This window comes from Megachile rotundata, chromosome 4 (assembly GCF_050947335.1).
Source record: "Megachile rotundata isolate GNS110a chromosome 4, iyMegRotu1, whole genome shotgun sequence".
NCBI classification, from domain to species: Eukaryota; Metazoa; Arthropoda; class Insecta; order Hymenoptera; family Megachilidae; genus Megachile; species Megachile rotundata.
Genome location: NC_134986.1, coordinates 15,612,981 through 15,637,859, shown reverse-complemented (window position 1 = coordinate 15,637,859; position 24,879 = coordinate 15,612,981). Strand labels below are relative to the sequence as shown.

Below are 24,879 nucleotides of genomic sequence, written 5' to 3'. Positions count from 1 at the left end.
ATGTGATTTATTGGTGGAATATCGATAGGTCACCATTACTGCCGTTGTGTACACTGCGCTTCATTATGAATGGTATCAAGGGCAGATTGTACTCGTTACGTTAAGGGGTCTCGCGTTAATGGGCTATAAGTTGCTTTATACTGTACAGCAGCCAAATGACGCTATGAATTTATGCTTTCTTTTTATGAATGCACATTCCTCTCAAACTAATAAATAATAATTTCAAGTCATTAATTAGATATTTGCAAATAAAAATGAATAAATTGCTCTAAATTTTTTACTGTCTCATTACCTTATTATTTTACATTAGATCATCATGCGTGACGTAGTAACGCGTTGCGACGCCAAGCGTTGTAGTATCATACCGCGTACTAACATCGTCACCTACTATATCGCCACGCGTTATATTGCCGATTCATACAAATTCAAGTGCAAACGATTAGATTAGCAAGTGTGTTAAAAAGTGTGCATCTTATTAATTTCAGCAAAGTGATGGACATATCGCCAAACATATTAATTATAATTAAAAGTATACATTAAATCGACACGGAATATCAGTGAATTAATTAGGGCGTGAAGACTTCGTACATGGATGTACGTACGACTGAAATGGATAGATATTTGCAACGGCAGTGAATGGAATCACGGATGATTTGTTTCAAATATGTATGCTGATCTGGTGATGAATGCAATCGGGACACCTGCAACGACTCACAGGAAGATTAGTCGCCACACTCTGAGCGATCGGGAAGGGCAGAAATCTACAAAAAATCACTCCCCTTTTCCAACATGAGGGAACGTAGGAGCCAGACTAATTGTGATTTATTACGACGTTAATCCGTCCAATTGTGTGAATGAAGTTAAACCGTTGACCTCTTGGATGACGATTGGAAAGGATACGTAGCACGTGCCGCGGTATCATGTTAAATAATACCGCCGCTGTATTATCATAGAAAAATCTGCTCCAATTTCTCCGATTTAATGACCTTCAAATGTCGAAAGCGTGAATTTTTTATTCGTTCTCGAATCACAAACGTTCAATAAGTGTGTGATGTGTACTTGTTTTAGAGAACTGGAAGATCGAATATCTCAAATAATGCCGCGAACATAAGAAGTATATAACAGTAATAAGAGTAGTAACAAACAGTGAGTTTATTAACAGTATCGAATGGTCGAAGAACACGCAACAAAGAATACTCAACAGTAAAGAATGCAAGTAGCACGAGTCTTATCGTTTTGGGCAGAAAGACTAAAATTTCAAATTGAAATTAACTCCCAAGTTCGTGTCCCAGTACCAATAAATTTCCAAGATATCTGGTTAATCTTCACACATAGTAAGAAAAGTGGAAAGAACTTAAACTTGTGCGATTGTTTGTACGTCGCTGCTCCAATTGCCCAAATCCGTTATTCCTATCTCTTCTTATCTGTAGGATGGTATATCAATGGGCCACGTTGTCCAAGGAAAATTTAATCAATGACCGATTGTCCTCGTTACCGAACCGCGCGTCGTTCAGACGAAAGCTTCGCGTCTAATTAATCACGTTATTAATTGTATCCCCGTGTCAAAAAACGGGACTGAATTTCACCGTCGCTCCCCCATGCTTTTTTCAAACAAAGCTCATTATTTTACCCGTTTCAATGAATCGAATATCGTTTTTGACGAGGCTGACGAGATTACTATTTTAGTCCTTCGGTGCCCTCTGACTCACAGATTTAATTGCTTTTGTGCTATTCGTTTTGATTTGTGTGAACCATATGCACTGTGCTGCGACAATGCGACAGGGTCGCGTGCATTTAATTCAACGGTACGCGTGATTAAGATGGCACGCGGATGCACAAGCTTTAATACTAATTATCGATGGTACAGTCGAGACCAAATCTACTTTTCACCAAGAAAACTTGGTATCCAACGGGAAAAAGTAATTTCGGGAATTTACGTCTATGGCGGTTTAAGTATTGAGGTCATATTTATTTATGGATCTAGGGATTTCAGTCTAGGAAATTGAAGATATATGGACCTAGAGAATTTAGGGTATGGGGACTTCGAAACCTAGGGATATTGGAATCTAGGGTATTTTGATCTTGGACCTTAGATATTTCAGAACTTAGGGATTTCATGATCTAGGAATCTAGGGATTTCGAATCTGGGGATTCTCAAATCTAGGGATTTTTGAAGCTAGGGTTTTTCGAATCTGGGGATTTTCAAATCTAGGGATTTTTTAAGCTAGGGATTTGAGAATCCGGGGATTCTCAAATCTAGGGATTTTTGAAGCTAGGGATTTTCGAATCCGGGGATTCTCAAATCTAGGGATTTTTGAATCTGGGGATTTTTCAAATCTGGGGATTTTTGAATCTAGGGATTTTCGAATCGGGGGATTTTTGAAGCTAGGGATTATCGAATCCGGGGATTTGCAAATCTGGGGATTTTTGAATCTAGGGATTTTCGAATCTGGGGATTTTCAAATTTAGTGATTTTAGAGTCTAGGGATTTTAGGATGTAAATATATCTGGATCTAGGGATTTGGTGATCTAGTGATTTTGTTGTATATCAATTTCGGGATTTAAAGATTATGTAATCTAGTGACTTTGAGATCTTGGAATCTGATGTAGTGGTGTTAGGGATCTATGGATCTAGTCATTTTCAAAGTTGGGGATCCAAGATCTTGAAATTCCACACTCGATATTTTGGGTGCTCGGATGTTGAAGAGATTTTAGTATGTAAACATCTAGGGATTTTAGAAATTCGAAACTCGAAGAATTGGAAACTGCAGAAGTTAGCAATTTTCAAGCCTACATTTATGTCCTTGTCGACAGGAAGCTATGTTGTACCGGAGTGTACAGCATTAGTAGAAACCTTTGTATGTACATTGTACATCGAGAACGTGTACGTAGAACACGCACAGCGAATCCGTAAGTGATTTGAGTGCCTTCGCGTTACTCATTCCTTGGTAATAATAGTTTCTGAGTTAATCGACAGGAATGCGGGGAAATACCCAATAAATATCTAGTCGCTAGATCTTTTTAATGAGCATTCTAATTCGTACATACATTCGACATTAAGGGAATAGGATGTAACTAGATTTCAATAGCGACTCTCTTGGCTAAGAGATCTTCTGTTAGGAAAGAATCCCTCTTGATCTGTAAATTAAACTCTGTAATTATATCTTGGTATCTTTGAAATTCAAACGAGAATCTTCGGCATTGTTTGGAAAGGAACGTTATTACTTTTTCCTGAATAGAGAACGTTGAAACAATGCTGTTACTGAAGCTTTTTAATACCCCTGACGAAAACAGACTCTCCATGTTCCTCTGTTCTGTGTTTTTTCGTACATTTCAGAGATTGTTACACGTTGCCCGGTTGGACATAAAACTTTCTTTTTCCCCCGGATCATTCGCCAATTTACCTTTACACCAGACTGCACTCATATGCCCTTTACCCGGCTACATTATGTCGACCATCGACCTGGAAACACGAGAACGCTTGTCTTCCTGCGACACTAATACGAAATGCATGCCAATTTCTCGTAATGCAGTATTTCTGCAGCCGAGAAATCTGACTCGCGACAAACTGTACAGGGTGTCTCACGCAAATGGGTCAAGTTATAGCTTTAAATTCGTCGGAGGTAGACAATACCGTTCGTTAAGGCAGATTAAATATCAAATGCAATACTTTAAAACTACGATCTGTTCAATTACCATACGTGTTACACATTTAGAAACTTAAACCCATAGCTTCTAACCAAAGTGTTACGAAGTTGAAAGTTTCACTTTACCGAAAATTTATTTAGCAATTAAAAGCACCACGGTGGTCGTCGATGATTAGCATTTTTAGATAGCTTATCGAGTAATCTACATATTCCAGCCTGAAAACGCTCGTTTCATGAGGTAACGCTTTGTAACGACTTCCTGCTTTCGCAATGCAAACTATTCATCCACCCGCGATAAAATGATAGCAAGGAGCGTGTCATCCTTGGACAAAGAGATAATGAACCCTTTGGGGACGAATAGTTTGCTCCAACCAAAACAGTTCAGTTATCGTTACGAAACAGGGTTATTAATCTGAAAATATTAAACATTAATTCATCAAGCAATATAGCGGTACATTTCATACAGCTTTCATGCGCAGAAATGTATATTCATCATTACTTCTGAGGAGACCATTACGTCTGGGCAAGTGTGATACTAGTATCGATTTCGATAAATGGACAGGAAGACGAGATTTCTCGTGTTTCCAGGCCTGGTTGTGGTCGGTGCGATATATGCCAGGACGAAAAAGTACGTTCGGTAACCTGTACCATGTAAAAGGTGATCGGTATGGTGGTATAGGTGCACATAATGCCACGAAAGGTATCTATCACTGGCGTCAGCTTAAACCGTGGCACAATAGAGGACAAGGGCCTTTACCTGGCCCTCGAGTACCTCCGCCTATCCTCTCGTGTGTGTATTGGCCTCTGTTCCACTCCTACCATTTTCTATAGCTTTCTACTCCCTGTACCTGCTGCCTATCTGACCCTTTTCCTGCTCAGCCAACGATACTCACGAACGAATTTCGAGTTCACGAGACAGAGAAAATCATTTAACCGAATTAAAGAAACAACTTGACTACAAAGCATCGATGTAATTTAATATAATTTTTCAATTCTGTTTTGGGAGAACTTTTCAGTTCTGTTTATATTATAGTTAAGAAAGGTTGTAGCGTTGTGGCATTATAAGACACTGCATATTATTGACTCCAAGTCGTAACAAGTTCTTTAAACACCACTCAGTATCCTTGCCTATTAGTTAGGTAAACTTAAGTGTTAGAATCAATCAATTTTCATTTTCCAATTGACTGTATGACACACGGAGAGAGTGGTTCTGTTTTGTAATAGTTAAATTGCTGTTATCTATCTACTTAGCCGTCGTTGCTCGACAATTGTACTCTTCAGTCCCGTCTTTTATTGTATTAACTGCTTCCTACCTTGAAGAGTTCCTTAAACTCGACGCACCGTATGCGTCGTACAATCATACTTGTTTAAAATTTATTGCGTACATTTTTTTCTCTTTCTTCTTAATTGCATCTGTAGCTGTTTGTTCTTAGGGGCTTGGATTTTGCACGATACATTAATTGGGTACGTAAGAGTGCGAAGAGCCGAAAAATGTAACGCGGGGTTAAAAGGCGTTGAGTTGTAGTGGATCATTCGCGACCCTTGCGTTTCATGGAGGGATATATGTAAGCCCTTTTCTTTCACGCGCGGCTCTTACCATGAAGACGAGAAGTACGTGTCTGAATGCTTCTGTTCGTCGGCCGGATGTCCCCTTCTCTTCTTCCTTTTAGTTCTTCACCGCATCATCCTCATTATCGTCATCGTTCTTCCTTCAGCAGCTCGATTCGCCGCCGTTTATCTTCGTCCTCTCTTTCACCTGCGACCAAGTTTCGCGTTTCCGATTGCCGCCGACGACCTGCATATCTAGCGGCCAATGAAAGTTGCATGTTCATTCTGGGAAACCTGACTCTAGTCTGCAGACTTGCTGAATATCACGATTATTGCACTCGTTTTTACGAACGAATTTTCAATTTCACATTGCATTCAAAAGACATTTGAGCGCGACATAAAGTCATCTTTATGAAGATGAGAACGTACAACAGATATTCCATAACTGCAGATACTACGATAATGGGATATTGCGGTCTACGTATCAAGCAGTTTAGGAGTATCGAGATCTACACACTGAGGAATTATGGGACATTTGGTTCGAGGTATACTGCAATTTGGCAGGTTGGAAGCCAAGTATATTGCAACCTTGATATATTGCAATTTAGATAGGTTGCAATCTAGGGATATTGAAATCAAGAGATATCGGGGTCTAGGGATATCGGGATCTGGGGATATGAGAATCTAGGGATATGAGAATCTAGGGATATGGGGATCTAGGGATATGGGGATCTAGGGATATGGGGATATAGGGATATGGGGATCTAGGGATGTGGGGATCTAGGGATGTGGGGATCTAGGGATGTGGGGATCTAGGGATGTGCGGATCTAGGGATGTGGGGATCTAGGGATGTGGGGATATAGGGATATGGGGATCTAGGGATGTGGGGATCTAGGGATATGGGGATCTAGGGATATGGGGATATAGGGATATGGGGATCTAGAGATATGGGGATCTAGAGATATGGGGATCTAGGAATGTGGGGATCTAGGGATGTGGGGATCTAGGGATATGGGGATATGGGGATCTATGGATATGGGGATATGGGGATCTAGGGATGTGGGGATCTAGGGATGTGGGGATCTAGGGATGTGGGGATCTAGGGATATGGGGATCTAGGGATATGGGGTTCTAGGGATATCTGCATCTACAGACGTGGCGATGTACAAATGTCGAAATTTTACATTGCACATTTCTATTTAAATTTCTATTTGAATGCTAGCGAAAGTCACAAAATGCCTTTGTAGCTTTTTTGATCAGATAAAGATTGATTTTTCCAGCACTTGTCACTCGAGGGTAGTTACAAGAACGATAATAAGCTTGTCTAAGGAAATCGAGTTCGCAACAGAGTTCTCAATTCGTTCCAAGGGGAACATCTCGTGCATACGAACATGGAGATATGAGAAAAGTTACTGGATAGAATGACAAGCGTTTGTCTTTCAAAGGATGAACAAGTTCAAACGTTCTGGAAACCATTTACGACTGCCTACTTACGGACCACAAATGAACCTTGACGAGCGTGACTTTACGGTGAGGAAAGTGAATTGTGCCTGATGATTTTTTGCATTACATCGACTTGTGGAAATATTGCTAAACTTCTTCTAGAATGACAAGTTAACTTGTCATTTCGTTGGCATCACTTGCCGAATGCAGTCGGGATCACTCATGTTCGATATTGTAAAATTCGTATGTATCATTGCATTGTTATATGGATAGACACGGAGTGCGTGTAGACTCCCGTTATATTGCCACTTTCATGTATTACTTACTACTCGTACTAGTATGACATGCTACGTATAGTCATTTATAATATGATTTATTACTGGAATATTTGTGTTAAGAAAAAGTTGTTAGTCGTAATTATATGAAACTTTTAATGGAATAGTATTTAATGTGGATAGAGGGGAAGGTTCAATTACTTTTTCCCCATTCAAGTAGTTTATCGTTGAATATGTGCTATATCTGTACCAAAAAGCTGGTTAAACAGTCTGAGGTAGAAAGGTTTATGTGTTATTGTTATCACCATCATGCTATCATTCGCCATATGTGTGTTTACTCAGATGGCAAGCCATCGACTACATTGTGGAAAGATACTGTATCACACTTCGTTGCTACTTTATGCGACAGAAATTAATTGTGGCCACGAGTAACATCTTTTTCAAAACTAATATTTACAATATTACATGACATTAGGTTAATTAAATTTGATATCATTTCGCATGTTTGATGTGACATGATTTGGGAATTTGGAGATATGGCAAGGTAAGGATTTGGTGCTTGGAAATTTTGGAATTGGGGAATTTTGGAATTTGGAAATTTTGAGAGTGGGGAATTTTGGAATTGGGGAATTTTGGAATTGGGGAATTTTGGAATTGGGAAATTTTGGAATTGGGGAAGTTTGGAATTGGGGAATTTTGGAATTGGGGAATTTTGGAATTGGGAAATTTTGGAATTGGGGAAGTTTGGAATTGGGGAATTTTGGAATTGGGGAATTTTGGAATTGGGGAATTTTGGAATTGGGGAAGTTTGGAATTGGGGAATTTTGGAGTTGAGGAATTTTGGAATTGGGGAATTTTGGAATTGGGGAATTTTGGAATTGGGAAATTTTGGAATTGGGGAATTTGGAATTCGGGAATTTTGGAATTGGGGAATTTTGGAATTGGGGAATTTTGGAATTCGGGAATTTTGGAATTGGGGAAGTTTGGAATTGGGGAATTTTGGAATTGGAAAATTTTGGAATTGGAAAATTTTGGAATTGGAAAATTTTGGAATTGGAAAATTTTGGAATTGGAAAATTTTGGAATTGGAAAATTTTGGAATTGGGGAATTTTGGAATTGGGAAATTTTGGAATTTGGAGTTTTTGAACTTGGAAATCTTGGAATTTGGCATTTGAAAATTTTGAAAATTTACAAATTTAAACACTTAACTTCGAATATTTAAAAAGTTACAAGCCTAGAAATTGATAATCTGATATTAGTCATCGACTTCTGCATTGTTCAACTTCCAGAGAAAGCTTCCACTTGTGATAAGTTCTGTCCAAAAAGTTTCTATCGATCCGTTATAAAATTCTTGGTATCCGTCGATTTCTTAAAAGTTTGATCGGACAACGGTTGTCGGCTATCGAAGTCTTGAAAGGATTCCTTTGAATCGAGTCACTGTCCGCGTTATACGGTTTTACAGTCGGTTTAGTCACTGCTTTCGTAAGCGTTTGCGTTACGTTTAGCCTCGAAAACGAAAGTTTCGAAAGCAAATCGAGTAGGATTTATCGAGTTTCATTCGCTGGTTCCTCGAATTAAAGGATACTCGTAATCCTTGGATTTCTGTGCAACATTTCCGGGGATCTTTTGCTTGGCGTTCATTTCCAAGTCAAAGAGATAGACTCGCGAGAGTGCAAGATCAGCGAGAATCTCCGCTAACGTCCTATAGTGGCTTGGTAGTGGAATAAAATCATTCCTTTCGAGTACAGGCAAGAAATATTATATAAGAATGTATAAACTGCGAATGGGAAAATAAAGTTAGTAGTCGTAGGCTGTCTTCATATTCTTCTAATAGAATAGTGATCGAATTGTTGTTAAGTTTCATTTTAATACACATATGTGAATATATGATCACACCTTTTATTATCTTCAGTTTTGTATTTAATATGTTTAAATATTTTCTATGCAACGAACAAGGCTAATGTAGCTCTAAAATATAATCATGTCACCTGCAGATTTGATCACCCTCTTAGACACTTCTTTCCTTCAAAAACAACTCAAACAATCCACTCTTTGTGTGGATTACTGTCCCAGTTTACACGCATGGTAAGATACATCCATGTACCTGAAAAGAGTTAAAGAATTATAATGAAAATTTGCAAATTGTCTTTAAAATCATGCGCAAAGGGTTAATAGCTCTGCGAATAACAAAATTGCACGAAGACAACTTGTCAATCGTTGTTTTCCCGGAATCAACTCCAGTTAATAGCAGAAGAGGCAATGTAAGATCGTGCTCGAGGAACGTTAGTCGTTAGGTTCGCTCGTCATCGTACGTCATTCCAGTTGGTCGCCTATTCTTCCATAAAGGAGAACTCGTCTCAATCGGCAGGGCCACTTACGTGAGCCGATGCGTTCGAAGGCATCCACGCGAACAGACACACGCGTATGTGTGTGTCCCTTCACGAAGAGACGAAGAACAAAACCGAAAAGAAGAAGCGGAGGATGAGAAAGCCTTGCCGGGGGCGGTCAGTGGCCTCTGCACCGGCTACCATGAGACGACAGAACCGCTGCGTCTCAGCTCTTTTACTCACCTACGGAACTATCGCCAGAATAATAATGGGAATTATGCTCAGCCATCACTGGGACACGTGGAAAAGTCCGGTTTTTGTCAGAGAGGACACACTTTCAGCGGCAAACAATTTACGCGGAAGGCATTGTCGCACGCTCGACTTCGTTATTTTTTATTAAGTGTGGAACGGGATGGTTTCCGTTCTAAATTGTAGATTATGGTTTTTGGTATGTTGCTCATATAGCAGAAATTTGTATGTTGATCAAGGTTCATATTAATTATAGTATGTATGGAGCTTGAAATTCATACATTGATCACGTGTGTTAAAGTAGGAGTCCATATGTTGATCAAAGCATATATTAATCATAGTATGTATCAAGCTAGAAATTCATACGTTGATCATATGTATTAAACTAGAAATCCATATGTTGATCAAAGTATATACTAATCATATATATTAATCATGTATGAAACTAGAAATTCATACATTGATCACATGTGTTAAACTAGAAGTCCATATGTTGATCTAAGTATATATTAATCATATATAAAACTAGAAATTCATACATTGATCACATGTGTTAAACTAGAAGTCCATATGTTGATCAAAGCGTATATTAATCATAGTATGTATCAAGCTAGAAATTCATGCGTTGATCATATGTATTAAACTAGAAATCCATATGTTGATCAAAGTATATATTAATCATATATGAAACTAGAAATTCATACATTGATCACATGTGTTAAACTAGAAGTTCATATGTTGATCAAAGCATATATTAATCATAGTATGTATCAAGCTACAAATTCATACGTTGATCATATGTATTAAACTAGAAATCCATGTGTTGATCAAAGTATATACTAATCATATATATTAATCATATATGAAACTAGAAATTCATACATTGATCACATGTGTTAAACTAGAAGTCCATATGTTGATCGAAGCATATATTAATCATAGTATGTATCAAGCTAGAAATTCATACGTTGATCACATGAATTAAACTAGAAGTCCATATGTTGATCAAAGCATATATTAATCATGTATGAAACTAGAAATTCATACATTAATCACATGTGTTAAACTAGAAGTCCATATGTTGATCAAAGCATATATTAATCATAGTATGTATCAAGCTAGAAACTCATACATTGATCACGACATGCATTAGACTAGAAATCCATATGTTGCTTAAAGCATATATTAACCAAAGTATGTGATCAAACTAGAAAAGTACACATTGATCAAAGTATTAAACTAAACGTATTAACGAAAGAGTATATCAAACTGTTCACGTGTTAATCAAAGCAGAAAAGAAGAAACTAGTTTTTAGCCCACGTCCCAAGGGTCCACGAAATATTTTTCTCTCCTTTTCCGGCGAATTATCTTTTGGTAGTTCGCCAATCGCGTTCGTCTATCCGTTTACTCGTTGCTTCGTTGCATGGCAAATAGGATGCAGCAATCGCGTCTAGCAAAGGAAATTTATCGTCCACGTGTTGTTGGTTATGAAAGGAAACGCCTTTAGGCTCGTTCGTTTAGTCAGACTCTGCTAACAGGTTCCCGTTAGGAAATTCTTTTTCTGAAGGTGCTCGAACTCGTACTGCACCATTCTACCGTTGTCAACGAACGGGTTTTATTGTTTCATTTTTTTCTGGACGACGCATCTAGGGGTGTGCTCCGTTTAGTTTTTTTTTTGGGCTTGTTCGCACTTTTTCTAGCTACCAGTTCGCGTAAACAGGCGGCACGAGATGCGGAGGTCGTATTGAAAAGTTCTCAAAGGGTGAAATAGATGTGCAGAGAAAAGAAGAAGAACGAAACCGGAGGAGAAAGACGGGGGATCTCTTTCAGGCTGGTCTCTCTATAAGCTTCTTTCAGCGAGTGAAGCCCAGGCTATCAAGTCAGTCTTAAACAGCTCTGAAATTCATGACTCGAGAACGGAGAACAGACTGCGAAGCCGGCTGATAATCTTCCACGTTCGCGTATAATGAAACGATCAGATTTGCTTTTTTGGGAATCGAGCTCGATACCTTCGAGATAGTAATTGAAAATTGGTCCTTGGGATTTCGTTATTCCTTTCAACACTGCTGAATTACAATCTTGTTTCTATAGGCGGTATTCCACGACGAATTAGGGCTTACGTATCATCCTTCGTTGTATAGAATTACGATTGAACCTCCGCACCAATTATGGTCACAAAACTAGTTGGCCTTCCGCTTAATTAAATTACGATGTAATTCATAATGGTACTTTCGAGTATAATATAATACCACCAGAATCACGGTATAATTGGCCATTTATCTCGATAAAATAAATATAAAACAAAACATTGGTTAATTGGTAAATCGATGAAATAATTTCGTTAAAGTAGTCAGGTAACACAATAACAGGTACACAGAAGTAAAGTTATGATTCATTGGGGTTGGAACAATTCAGTTCTTACCTCCGGTCATTTTTTAAAAGACCATGCTAGCTCTCGTACAGAGTGGTTTGCTCTTTTTACCTGTAATGAATTACGGAGAGCCCTATTGTGAAGATGAAAGAGCACTCAACTTACACTTACGCTTACGTGTATTTATGAGGATTAACGAGGATTAGCTTAACTTTACCGTTGTACGTGCGAAGCCAGAAAAATTCTACAGAACTTTTGTGGATACTTCAAACCATAATTCGCATTTGTATTTTAACACTTTACCTCACAGACATTTGCCATTTTACTCGTAATTCGCACTTTTACTTTATTCTATTACGTTCAAGTTTTACTTCTATTCATCACTCGTGGTCTAGGGATATTTGCACGTGGGGATATTCGAATTTAGGACTCTAGGGATATTGAGATTCTAGGATATCAGAATTTAAGAATATTCGGGATCTAGGGATTTTCTGGATTTAATAATTTTGGGGTTTAGGAATTTTTGGATCTAGGGAGATGTGGATTTAGGAAGATTTGGATCTAGGGAGATTTGGATATAGGGAGATTTGGATATAGGGAGATTGGGATCTAGGGAGATTTGGATTTAGGGAGATTTGGATTTAGGGAGATTTGGATTTAGGGAGTTTTGGATTTAGGGAGATTTGGATTTAGGGAGATTTGGATTTAGGGAGATTTGGATTTAGGGAGATTTGGATCTAGGGAGATTGGGATCTAGGGAGATCGGGATCTAGGGAGATCGGGATCTAGGGAGATCGGGATCTAGGGAGATCGGGATCTAGGGAGATTGGGATCTAGGGAGATTGGGATTTAGGGAGATTTGGATTTAGGAAGATTTGGATCTAGGGAGATTGGGATCTAAGGAGATTTGGATCTAAGGAGATTTGGATCTAGGGAGATTGGGATCTAGGGAGATTGGGATCTAGAGAGATTGGGATTTAGGAAGATTTGGATTTAGGGAGATTTGGATTTAGGGAGATTTGGATCTAGGGAGATTGAGATCTAGGGATTTTTGGGTCTAGAGATTTCATGATCTAGGGATATTGAGAGTTAGGGATTTCATGATCTAGGGATATTGAGAGTTAGGGATTTCGGGATCTAGGGGTATCGACATTTAGGAATATCAAAAATCTGAGGAACTTTGTATCTAGTGAAATCTTAAGTCAGGCTTAAAAGGATATCCACGGAAATTCTGAGCTAAGGTACATCATATACTTTGCGCAATTCTAGAACCAGAAAAATCTTAGGCCCAAAGTAATTCTAAGTCTAGGAAAATTTTACTAGTGGCATTCTCAACCTAAATTTTACATCTACACTTAGCGAACAGGGAAGCTTCATGCGTGAAGTTGTTTTGTAGAAGGAAAGTCGAAGTACAACAGGTACACACTTCATCACTCGACTCGTTGCAGGTATTTGTACTGCAAAGTTGAAAGTCGATGCAGGAAATGCAGTATCGCGGTAAAAGTGGATACACTTGGTGCGTTATGTGGCAATAACCACGGGCGTACAACTGTGGACTGCAGTTATGCAATCAATTGTATTCGCTAGCTGAGCTGGACGAAAACTGGTACCAGGCGCTGTTTCATTTTCCTCTGACGTACGATCAGCTGTTCTCCGTGTTTCGAGGTGTAAACCGGTTGCGAGCATTATTTTGAAGTGCCTCAAATCGAAGTTGTTACTTCGAAGTGTTTGCAGGGGACTGGTAATACACGCGCAACGTATCAATAGTTGTCCTAAGCGCTCTGTATCTGTCAGTTGTTATCGACATCTTGATCTATCATACAAGTTCAGAACATCCGTCATTGAAGTTTTCAATCGATAATATACAGAACCTCTTCGGCATGTTGAATACGTCCCTTTATTTAGAAGAAACTCATTAGCGGAACTGCTGTTACACTTTTAATGTCCTTTCGTAGTCGCGCTCATGTAACCGAGAATTTCCGTTCCTGATAGAGACCTTGAGCGTATAGGTACGCATTACACAACTTGCAACTGCCGACGTACTAGACCATTCACTGGATATTTTCACTTTTCATCCATCACGGTGCCGATGGTCAACGGCGGAACAACAAAACACGGTAACTTAGCATAAGCGCGTTATGAGATGTTTAGATGCAAATTTGATCCATTGTCAGCGACGGGATGCGTGCGATACTCTCTGAACAATGGACTAACAGTACAGAGCCGTGAGAGTATCATAATTAATATAAAATCTTTAGCTCTGTTTTGGAAACTGCTGCTTGACAACATAAGTGGTCATAAAGGACCACAAATCTAACTAGGATGATTTGTCCAATATAAATAAATTGTGGTGAGAAGCTAGGAAGAAATATATTCCTGATCGAAGGGAGCCTAGTAGACGACTGTACGTGCACAATAAACGTACCCACGTTTTTATCGATTTATGAAGAAAATGGTTTGCGTTCGACAAAACAAAGTTTCACGAACGACACGCGATTACGAAGCGTTCCCGGAACCCTTAATGAACACCTTTCCACCTCTCGGTCGCGCAGGTTGGACAGGTATTTCCTGTCTCGACAAGAGGAGATAGCTTCGAAACGCGGCTTACAATCGTTCGACGTTCTTGACCGAGCAATTTGTAGGATACGAGCGTTATACGCGGTTCTATCGGTCGAGTCCGAGAAACGGACGGCTAAGAAGGCAACGCTTGGTAAGGTCAGCGGGGAAAAGGGAAAGGGACGGCGAGACGAAGCTGCGAGCCAAGTTCGCGAAGGTAAAACGTGGAAAGAGAGGTCGAAGCAGGGAAGAAAAAAGGGAAAATAAAAGTAAAAAGGGAAGCCACGACGACGGCTCGCGGGCTAGGGATTGGAAAGGGACGAGAAACTGCTATTCACGATGGGACTGTGTGCTGCGAGACATAACCTAACCCAATCTTACGAGTTGACGCTCTGGAATCTCTCCGTTTATAGCTTGCCGTGATAATCGGTTAATCGTTTTTCTACGGTTTTGCTATTCTTCGGTAATGTCAAATGCAATTTCCATCGTAATTACGGTAATTTCATTAGCAGTTGAAAAATTTATATTCTACCCCAACGATAAAAGGGCTAATCTAATATTTGTAATAACGTTAACACTGTTCATGTCATTCGTATCTGGGTGACACGAGAATTACTCTAATAGCGCGACCAGTCATCATTTATCCACTTATGGGCGATTTTGCCTAGCGTATTAGATTGATGCTATGGCAATTGTGCTCGTTTCAAGCTTTGACGCTTGTTTCTGAGTAAACATTAATTTGTTACTGTTCCATTAGACTACTATTCTTTTATAAATATTGCTACATATGCTGTTACTTCACTATGCAACTATGTGACTGAACTGCAAGTACTGTACCCCTGTGTACCTATTAATTGTGTAATTCGTATACGTCATAATAATGCTATGTTATCATGCTGTTATTTTAGTTTGAAACTATGTAACTGTACTACAAAAATCACTGTACCCCTACATACCTATTAATTGTATAATTCGTATACGTCATAATATTGCTATATCACTATGCAACTATGTAACTGTACTACAAGAATCGCTGCACCCCTATGCACCTATTAATTGTATAATTCGTATACGTCGTAATATTGCTATATCACTATGCAACTATGTAACTGTACTAAAAGAATCGCTGCACCCCTACGTACCTATTAATTGTATAATTCGTATACGTCATAATAATGCTATGTTATCATGCTGTTATTTTAGTTTGAAACTATGTAACTGTACTACAAAAATCACTGTACCCCTACGTACCTATTAATTGTACAATTCGTATACGTCATAATATTGCTATATCACTATGGAACTATGTAACTGTACTACAAAAATCGCTGTACCCCTACGTACCTATTAATTGCATAATTCGTATACGTCATAATATTGCTATATCACTATGCAACTATGTAACTGTACTACAAGAATCGCTGCACCCCTATGTACCTATTAATTGTGTAATTCGTATACGTCATAATAATGCTGCATTATCATGCTGTTATTTTAGTTTGAAACTATGTAACTGTACTACAAAAATCGCTGTACCCCTACGTACCTATTAATTGTATAATTCGTATACGTCATAATATTGCTATATCACTATGCAACTACGTAACTGTACTACAAGAATCGCTGCACCCCTACGTACCTATTAATTGTATAATTCGTATACGTCATAATAATGCTACGTTATCATGCTGTTATTTTAGTTTGAAACTATGTAACTGTACTACAAAAATCGCTGTACCCCTACGTACCTATTAATTGTATAATTCGTATACGTCATAATATTGCTATATCACTATGCAACTACGTAACTGTACTACAAGAATCGCTGCACCCCTACGTACCTATTAATTGTATAATTCGTATACGTCACAATAATGCTACGTTATCATGCTGTTATTTTAGTTTGAAACTATGTAACTTTACTACAAAAATCGCTGTACCCCTACGTACCTATTAATTGTATAATTCGTATACGTCATAATATTGCTATATCACTATGCAACTACGTAACTGTACTACAAGAATCGCTGTACCTCCATGTACCCAATAATTGCACAATTTGCATATCTCTATGTACCTATTAATTATACAATTTGTATACGTAGTAACAACGATCGAGTCAGCTCGATTGACTCGTTAATTGTGCCCAGTTTATCCGGCATGACCAGCGCAATTTAGGGTATCGCACAAAAGCTGGGAATGTTCTTTGTACCATGCAAAGTACGACTCGAACTTAATTTAACGAGTCGACCACACGGAAACTCATCGAGAGTCCTGCGGTGGTTGTAAGGACACTCAAGATGGGCCACGAAGTACGCAGCGAACCGTGTGCCAAATTGGACTTCGTTTGTAGACCTGGCATACCAGCCTCCCTGCACTTTTTCCATTAACCATACAAAGTGAAATTAATCTAATGAATAAAGGAACCTGTCTCCGACCGTGTCCCGCAGTTAAACTGCGAGAAAAAGCTTCAGAGAAACTGCAATTTCTCGGACTTACATTCGAAATTGCGAGTACTCTCGAGTGGTTCAAACCATTTGTAAATTTGAAAAAATTCTGAGGGAAGGAATTTTTAATTTTCTTCGACTTTATGTAGAACGTTTTTAGCTCCGGTGAGACAGGATTTTCTCAAGGTTATAAAACGCGATGGTTCGATTCAGAGCGTAATCTTCCGCCACTTAAGTCTTCGCGTGTCCTTCAGACGTCTGTAAGAATTCACGCAGCACCATCACGACGTAAATTAAGTTGATTGAAGCTATTGGAGGACCATGTACTCGAACGAGGTGACCGATATTTCGAAAGCCACACGTACGAAGTCTAATAAGTAGACTCCAAGTTATTAATATTACTTTTAGCAGGTTATTTCATAAGTAATGTTCTTGTCACATCTGTAACCTTAATTTGTTGAGCAACATGAATGTTTCATATTCCCAAATTGTCTTCTATAACTCGATCAATTTTCAGCTTAGTATTTTGCAAGACGCACCTGGATGTTCTCAAGAAACCCTGATATTTTCTAAAAATTGTATATGCAAACACTTTACGAGTGAAAGTTATCTGTTATTTCAAACCTAGATTGCGACTGCAATTGGATTAGACACGCGTGCATTCCTGAAGAGATTCGGTTTGATACGAGTTTTCCAACACTTTTACTCGCGCAACTTATACCACACGGAACGTTAAAGTCTGCGAGAGCGATGAACTAATTCCAATTCAACAAAGTGCAATAACCGTTATATAGATACCTCCAGTTAATCGTATCGATCGACCTCGTGCAATGCGGAACACGTTTATACTTTGATTTCAAAAGTATTAAGTAGCCAAGTACCTATAGTAGTTTATCACGGATAAGTCGCTAGAAAATATTTCTCTCGAGTGATTTTTACGGTTACAGAAATATTTCAGAATTATCAGTCTGAGAGATAAATATTAGATAGCTTCATGGATTAATAAATACGATGTATGGAAAGATGATGTTTTATTAATAGTATTAAGGAAACCTTTATGCAGTTATTTTATTATTTTTATTAGATTTTTGTAGCACTGCATTTTGTATTAAATGTATATAATTGTATTACATAAATTATTAATGCAGTTTTATTAATATTTAAGCTTCAGATGTGACACAAGCGCCATTTTGTGGGACTTTTATGTCATCAATTTATATCAGTATTTCAGTGTTTCTAAATTAGACATTGTTTGGTATAATTGTCAGTCAGCCATTTTGTGCTAAGAATATCAACGAAGCACTTACACAGTAAATTTTATTAAACATTAAGCTTTAATTTGATGTCACATAAGTACCATTTTGTGGAACTTTTATGTCATCAATTCATGTCAATATTTCAGTGTTTCTAAATTAGACATCGTTTGGTATAATTGTCAGTCAGCCATTTTGTGCTAAGAATATCAACGAAGCACTTATACAGTAAATTTTATTAAACATTAAGCTTTAATTTGATCTAACATAAGTACCATTTTGTGGAACTTTTATGTCATCAATTTATATCAGTATTTCAGTGTTTCTAAATTAGACATTGTTTGGTATGATTGTCAGTCAGCCATTTTATGCTAAGAATATCAACGAAGCACTTACACAGTAAATTTTATTAAACATTAAGCTTTAATTTGATCTAACATAAGTCCCATTTTGTGGAACTTTTATGTCATCAATTTATATCAGTATTTCAGTGTTTCTAAATTAGACATTGTTTGGTATAATTGTCAGTCAGCCATTTTGTGCTAAGAATATCGACGAAGCACTTATATAGTAATTCTCACTAAGAATAAAGCTTTAAATTGATATAACATAAGTGCCACTTTGCGATACCGTTATGTCATCAATTTATGTCAGACTTTTCATGTTCTAATCGTGCACTGCTTGGTATAATCGATCAGCAATTTTGTAATAAGAAAATATACTTTTAAAATTATTGTACTACGTCGCAATGTAATACCAATACGTAGCTGCAAATTAAATTATCCGTCTTACCAGCAATCAGATAAAAAAGAGAAAAATCTCCTTTAGAAAAGAGGAAAAAAAACGGGGTCTGATAGGTGATTAAACAATCGGTCGATCGGGACACGAATGTACCCGTGACTTGGTGGCGTAAAAATGATGGCGTGTTTCCTCCCTTTCTCTGTACGATTTCCCTTCAAAGGGCTTCCTTCCCTTGCAGGCACGCGATGCTTACAAATTTAACGTCCCATTTACATATCGTGCCGCAGTGGCCTAACCGAAAGCCTCGTTCTAGCCGATTGTTCAATGAACTTTAAGCACTGCGGCTCATTCGCACGTGCATAACGAGATTCGCATTGTGCTCCTCGTCTGAGGTTTTATTATCCACGATGCAACTGTGCTCGTTGCACCTGCGATAATTCGTGGCCGAGATTATGAATTAAACGAAAAATGGCGGCTGCGGTGTTTCCCATTAAGAGCTTTCGGTGGCTGCAAATAAATCGAGCGGAACGAGCTCGGTTTCCTGCGAATTATTTCGCGTGCAAACGGCGCACGATGCACTTTCGGTAAATAGGCGTTGTAAAGTACCATTCGGATATTTTTAGTGCCTTGCATATTTTGCTGTCTTGCATATTTTAGTATCGTGCTTTGGACTCTTGCATTTGGAATAAAATATCGTGTGATTGCTTTGGAGTTCTTCATTCAAGATTTACTGTTACTCTGCGTTGTTGATGTTAATATAAAGTGGAGATTCACTGCAAGATAATCAAAATTTAAGTATCTTATACAGTTTGGTTTCTTGCGTGTTTGGAATGAAATATTGTGTAATTGGGATTATTGTTTGAGATTTACTGTTACTCTGCATTGATGATGTTATTCTAAACTGGAGACTTCAAGATAATCAAAATTTAGGTATCTTGAACATTTTGGTCTCTTGCATGTTTCAACTGAAACACAGCACAACTGCATTTGAATTATTGTTTCAAGATGTACGGTTATGCGAAATTGAAGATGCTACTCTAAACTGGAGGTTCACTTCAAGATAATCAAAACTTAGGTATTTTGAACATTTTGGTCTCTTGCATGTTTCAACTGAAACACAGCACAACTGCATTTGAATTAATGTTTGAAGATGTACCGTTTCTCTAAACTAAAAATGTTACTCTAAACTGAAGGTTCATTTCAAGATAATCAAAATTTAGGTACATTGAACATTTTGGTGTCTTGCATGTTTCAACTGAAACACAGCACAACTGCATTTGAACTATTGTTTGAAGATGTACTGTTTCTCTAAACTAAAAATGTTACTCTAAATTGGAGGTTCACTTAAAGATAATCAAAATTTAGGTATCTTGCACAGTTTGGTCTTTAACATGTGTGGTCTGAAATAGATCACAATAATTGAATCAATAATTGCAGATTTACTGTTACTCTAAATTGAAGATGTACTGTTACTCCAAACTGCAGACAGTTACTTCAAGATAATAAAAAGCGTCTGTGTAATAATATAGCGATAACCTAATTATCAGTGCATATTGAAATGTTCCCAAATGAGCTCTGAACCTGTTACTTTAATTCCTAGCTGAGAACCTAGGGTATAGAAATCAGAGTTAAAAAAAGGGTGAAGATTCGTTCGTGGGAATATACGACTTGTGAGAACGCGCACCGAATGGTCGGTGATTTTTGTTGTGTGCTAATTCAAGGTTTTGCTCCGGTGAACGAGTTACTCTTCTAGGCTTGAACGACCCTTTGTACATTCGTACATCGCTGTGAACCGTAATTTGTGCTATTTTGAAAACTGCGAATTACTGTTAGAGATGCAGTAAAAATAGTTACACCTTTGAATATTTTAATTACATCCAATGAAGAAGTTCACAAGTTCCTAGGCGTGGAATTCCATTGGTAGCAAATTCCCAAGCGTGGAATTCCATCGATAGCGAATTCCCAAGCGTGGAATTCCATCGATAGCGAATTCCCAAGCGTGGAATTCCATCGATAGAAAATTTCCAAGTGTGGAAATCCATCGACAGCAAAATCCCAAGTGTAGAATTCCATCGATAGCAAATTCCCAAGCGTGGAATTCCATCGTTCGAAAATTCCCAAGCGTGGATTTCCATCGATTGCAAAATCCCAAGCGTGAAATTCCATCGATAGAAAATTCCCAAGCGTGGAATTCCATCGATAGCAAAATCCCAAGCGTAAAATTCCATCGACAGCAAATTCCCAAGCGTGGAATTCCATCGTTCGAAAATTCCCAAGCGTGGAATTCCATCGATAGCAAATTTCCAAGCGTGGAATTCCATCGACAGCAAATTCCCAAGCGTGGAATTCCATCGTTCGAAAATTCCCAAGCGTGGAATTCCATCGATAGCAAATTCCCAAGCGTGGAATTCCATCGACAGCAAATTCCCAAGCGTGGAATTCCATCGTTCGAAAATTCCCAAGCGTGGAATTTCATCGATAGCAAAATCCCAAGCGTGGAAATCCATCGACAGCAAAATCCCAAGCGTGGAATGAAGAAGTTCACAATTTGAATTTGTCTTGAAACGAGATAATTCACGAGGATAAAGTGTAACAATAAGAGAATATCCTGTGCAAACTTGACAAAACTTTGGTCGTGATAACGGAATACGCGAACAAATGCATAACGGGGTTACACGAATTGTTCTCTAGCTATTTAGCCGGAGGCTACGTCTAAACAAACGTGGATCATTGCGCTGATAGGATGCAATTACATTAAGCGTGCTTCGAGATTTTCGGTCGCGATAGCGTCCCAAAGAATCTCGTATAAACTCGAAGGATAATTTCAATTGAATCGCTGCTCTATCGCATTCTTCTCCTTGCAGCCAAGTATACCCTTGTACTTTCAAGAAAGTAATACTATTCAGCTTGTGCAGTGGTTCCGATCTTGGAATGTCGTGAGTTGCATTTCGCACGTGCACTTGTACCGTGTAATTACACGTTAAGCTCTTTATTGATTCTATTTTCCCATTGTACTTTCGTTGATCAATGATTAAAAGAAATCGCATTAAAATAATGGCAACTGTTTGAGGTTTATTTCTTTTGCTTGGGTTTCATCGATTTGAACGGAATGTGCGGAATTCGGGACGCAGTAAGACTTCAAAGGTGGAATTCCGCGGACGTCCGTATGTCGTTCTACATGTAGCAAATTTACAAGAGTGAAGTTCACACGGTCGGGTTGTAGAGTTCCAAGGATTGCGAAGTCAAAGGTTGAATTACATGCACATCAAATTTATATAGCACAAATTCTCAAGTATGAAATTTTGCGTGTAATAATTTCTCAAGTGTGGAATTCAATATGTATCAAAATTCTCTAGGAAGAATTCCAATCATAGCAAATCTCCAGACGTAGAATTCCATTGATAGCAAATTGTCAAGCGTGGAATTCCGTCGATAGCAAATTCTCAAGCGTGGAGTTCTATCGATAGCAAATTCCCAAGCGTGGAATTCCATCGATAGAAAATTTCCGAGCGTGGAATTCCATCGATAGCAAATTCCCAAGCGTGGAATTCCATCGATAGCAAATTCCCAAGCGTGGAGTTCCATCGATAGCAAATTCTCAAGCATGGAATTCCATCGTTCGAAAATTCCCAAGCGTGGAATTCCATCGATAGCAAAATCCCAAGCGTGGAATTCCATGGGTAGCAAAATCCCAAGCGTGGAATTCCATCGTTCGAAAATTCCCAAGCGTGGAATTCCATCGTTACAAAATTCCCAAGCGTGGAATTCCATTGTTACAAAATTCCCAAGCGTGGAATTCCATCGATAGCAAAATCCCAAGCTCGGAATTCCATCGTTCGAAAATTCCCAAGCGTGGAATTCCATCGATAGCAAAATCCCAAGCGTGGAATTCCATCGTTCGAAAATTCCCAAGCGTGGAATTCCATCGTTACAAAATGCCCAAGCGTGGAATTCCATTGTTACAAAATTCCCAAGCGTGGAATTCCATCGATAGCGAATTCCCAAGCGTGGAATTCCATCGTTACAAAATTCCCAAGCGTGGAATTCCATCGATAGCGAATTCCCAAGCGTGGAATTCCATCGTTCGAAAATTCCCAAGCGTGGAATTCCATCGTTACAAAATTCCCAAGCGTGGAATTCCTCACATATTTAATTCCAAAGCGTGGAATTCCACGCACTGTTAACTCTAAAGCGTGGAATTCCACATGCAACCAATTCCAAAGCATGGAATTCTATATACAGTAAATCATGAAGCACAGAATTCAACCAATAAGGAATTCCATGCATTGCAAAATCCCTATTATAAAATATACTACGAATTCTACACAACTCAAATCTTATCTAATCATTGAAATTAATCAAAAGAAATATCCATCATGTTTCCCCTTCTATTTTATTAAAACAATCTCATCTCAAAAATTCAATTCGACATTTGATTAATATACACCACGATTTCACAGACCAACACTGACTTCCCGCGGAAGCACTCGTTCAAGGTTCGTCCTGGCAGGGTTATTTAAATCACCACCGCGTTCTTCATGCATTGTTTACGTTGAATAGGGACCAGGATGCACTTAACCTAACCCAATCCCGACTTTTTTCCCGCGTATCCCGAGGGAATTAGGGGACATCGAAACGAACGGTGCATCGACCCTCGAACACGTGGCACCACAAATTCGACCGTGTTTCTCGTAACCATATGCGCCTGCCTTCCTGGCTGCACTTGGTTTAGAAGTGCACTTCATCGCCACGCTAAGCCTACGGGTGGTTATTTCAAGACAAACCCCCTTAAAAAAAGGAAAAAAGAATATCAAAGAATTGACTCCCTTTGTCTAACGCCGTTCCTGCTGACTCAGCTAACCAGACTGCTAAATTGCCAATACTGAAAGGGAGAACTTGCTGAATTTATACTTTATACACCGAATCCTTGCTACTTTCATTTAAAATTGATATACACACTATAATGCTCTCGAACTGGGCGGTTTACGAAATTGTATGAGCACTTTATAACGTGTTAAATTATATTACTGTATTAAAGATTAGGAAGTTAGAGAGGGAACTTACAGAGTTTTAGGAAATGTTAGCAAGAGCTTAGACTGTTTTAGGGACTTTCAGGAGGAGCTTGGAGAGTTCTAGGAAATTTTCGAAAATATTAGGGGTGGGATTAGGTGAGGGGTTGATCAGATAGGGTTAAGAAATAGGTCTAAGGAATATTGGGTAATTCTGAAGAGTAAAGGTACATAATGGGTTTCCTAAAAACTTAGACAATTTTAGGAAGAAAGTAGAAAACCTTAGAGAGACATTCTGGGTACATTGAATATTTTGGAACACCATAGAGTCCAAACAGTTCTAGGGAATTCTAAAGATTTTCAGAGCATCCTAAAGAATGGATGCTCTCAAAGGGCATCTGACCAATCCTATCAAATCTCGATGTGAGGAGTCATACTCTCATGTGATCCTACACCTACTGAAAGACTCTACTCAATTACGGAATTCTCCCCAGACTTCCCAAAACAGAATAACCGCGAATGTTCCTATAATTGATTCAAGAATGAATAAAGCGTCGAACCGTCGTGGGGAGATTATGGTCAGACACAGGCGAGAAATCGATTTTTCAGCGAATGCGTTCCAGGAAATTAGTCGACAGTTGGCGTTCGATAACCTAGCTCAGGAGGATGCGTGGACGTTTCCGCTGTTACGATTTCATTCGAGTTAGCCCGTCGCTTTCTGAATTCCAGTCTCGACCGTGAACCTCGTTCATTTTGACCAGTTATTGGCGATTCGCCAAATATCTCGGTAACGTGTCTGAACGACCGGCGACTCGTGTGCGCAGACACCACGGAGTCTCCCTTGTATCCTTGCCTCGAATGCAATCGCGTTCAAGTGCATTACACCGAAGGTCCAATGCCAATCCACGGCTTTGCGTTGCATTCCGAAACCAGTTTCGCCGATAAACGCAGCCGTGCGCACGTCAAAAGGAAAACGACCGGATTTCTTTTCTAAATTATCTCCTTCCGAAA

The 24,879-nt window shown here is 38.7% G+C and overlaps 1 protein-coding gene across 7 annotated transcripts in view; it reads left to right on the top strand.

Annotated features, from left to right (window-relative positions):
- Positions 1–24,879, top strand: part of sdk (sidekick cell adhesion molecule) — a 46,779-nt gene that overhangs the window by 1,948 nt on the left and 19,952 nt on the right. The gene's annotated exons all lie outside the window — the stretch shown is intronic.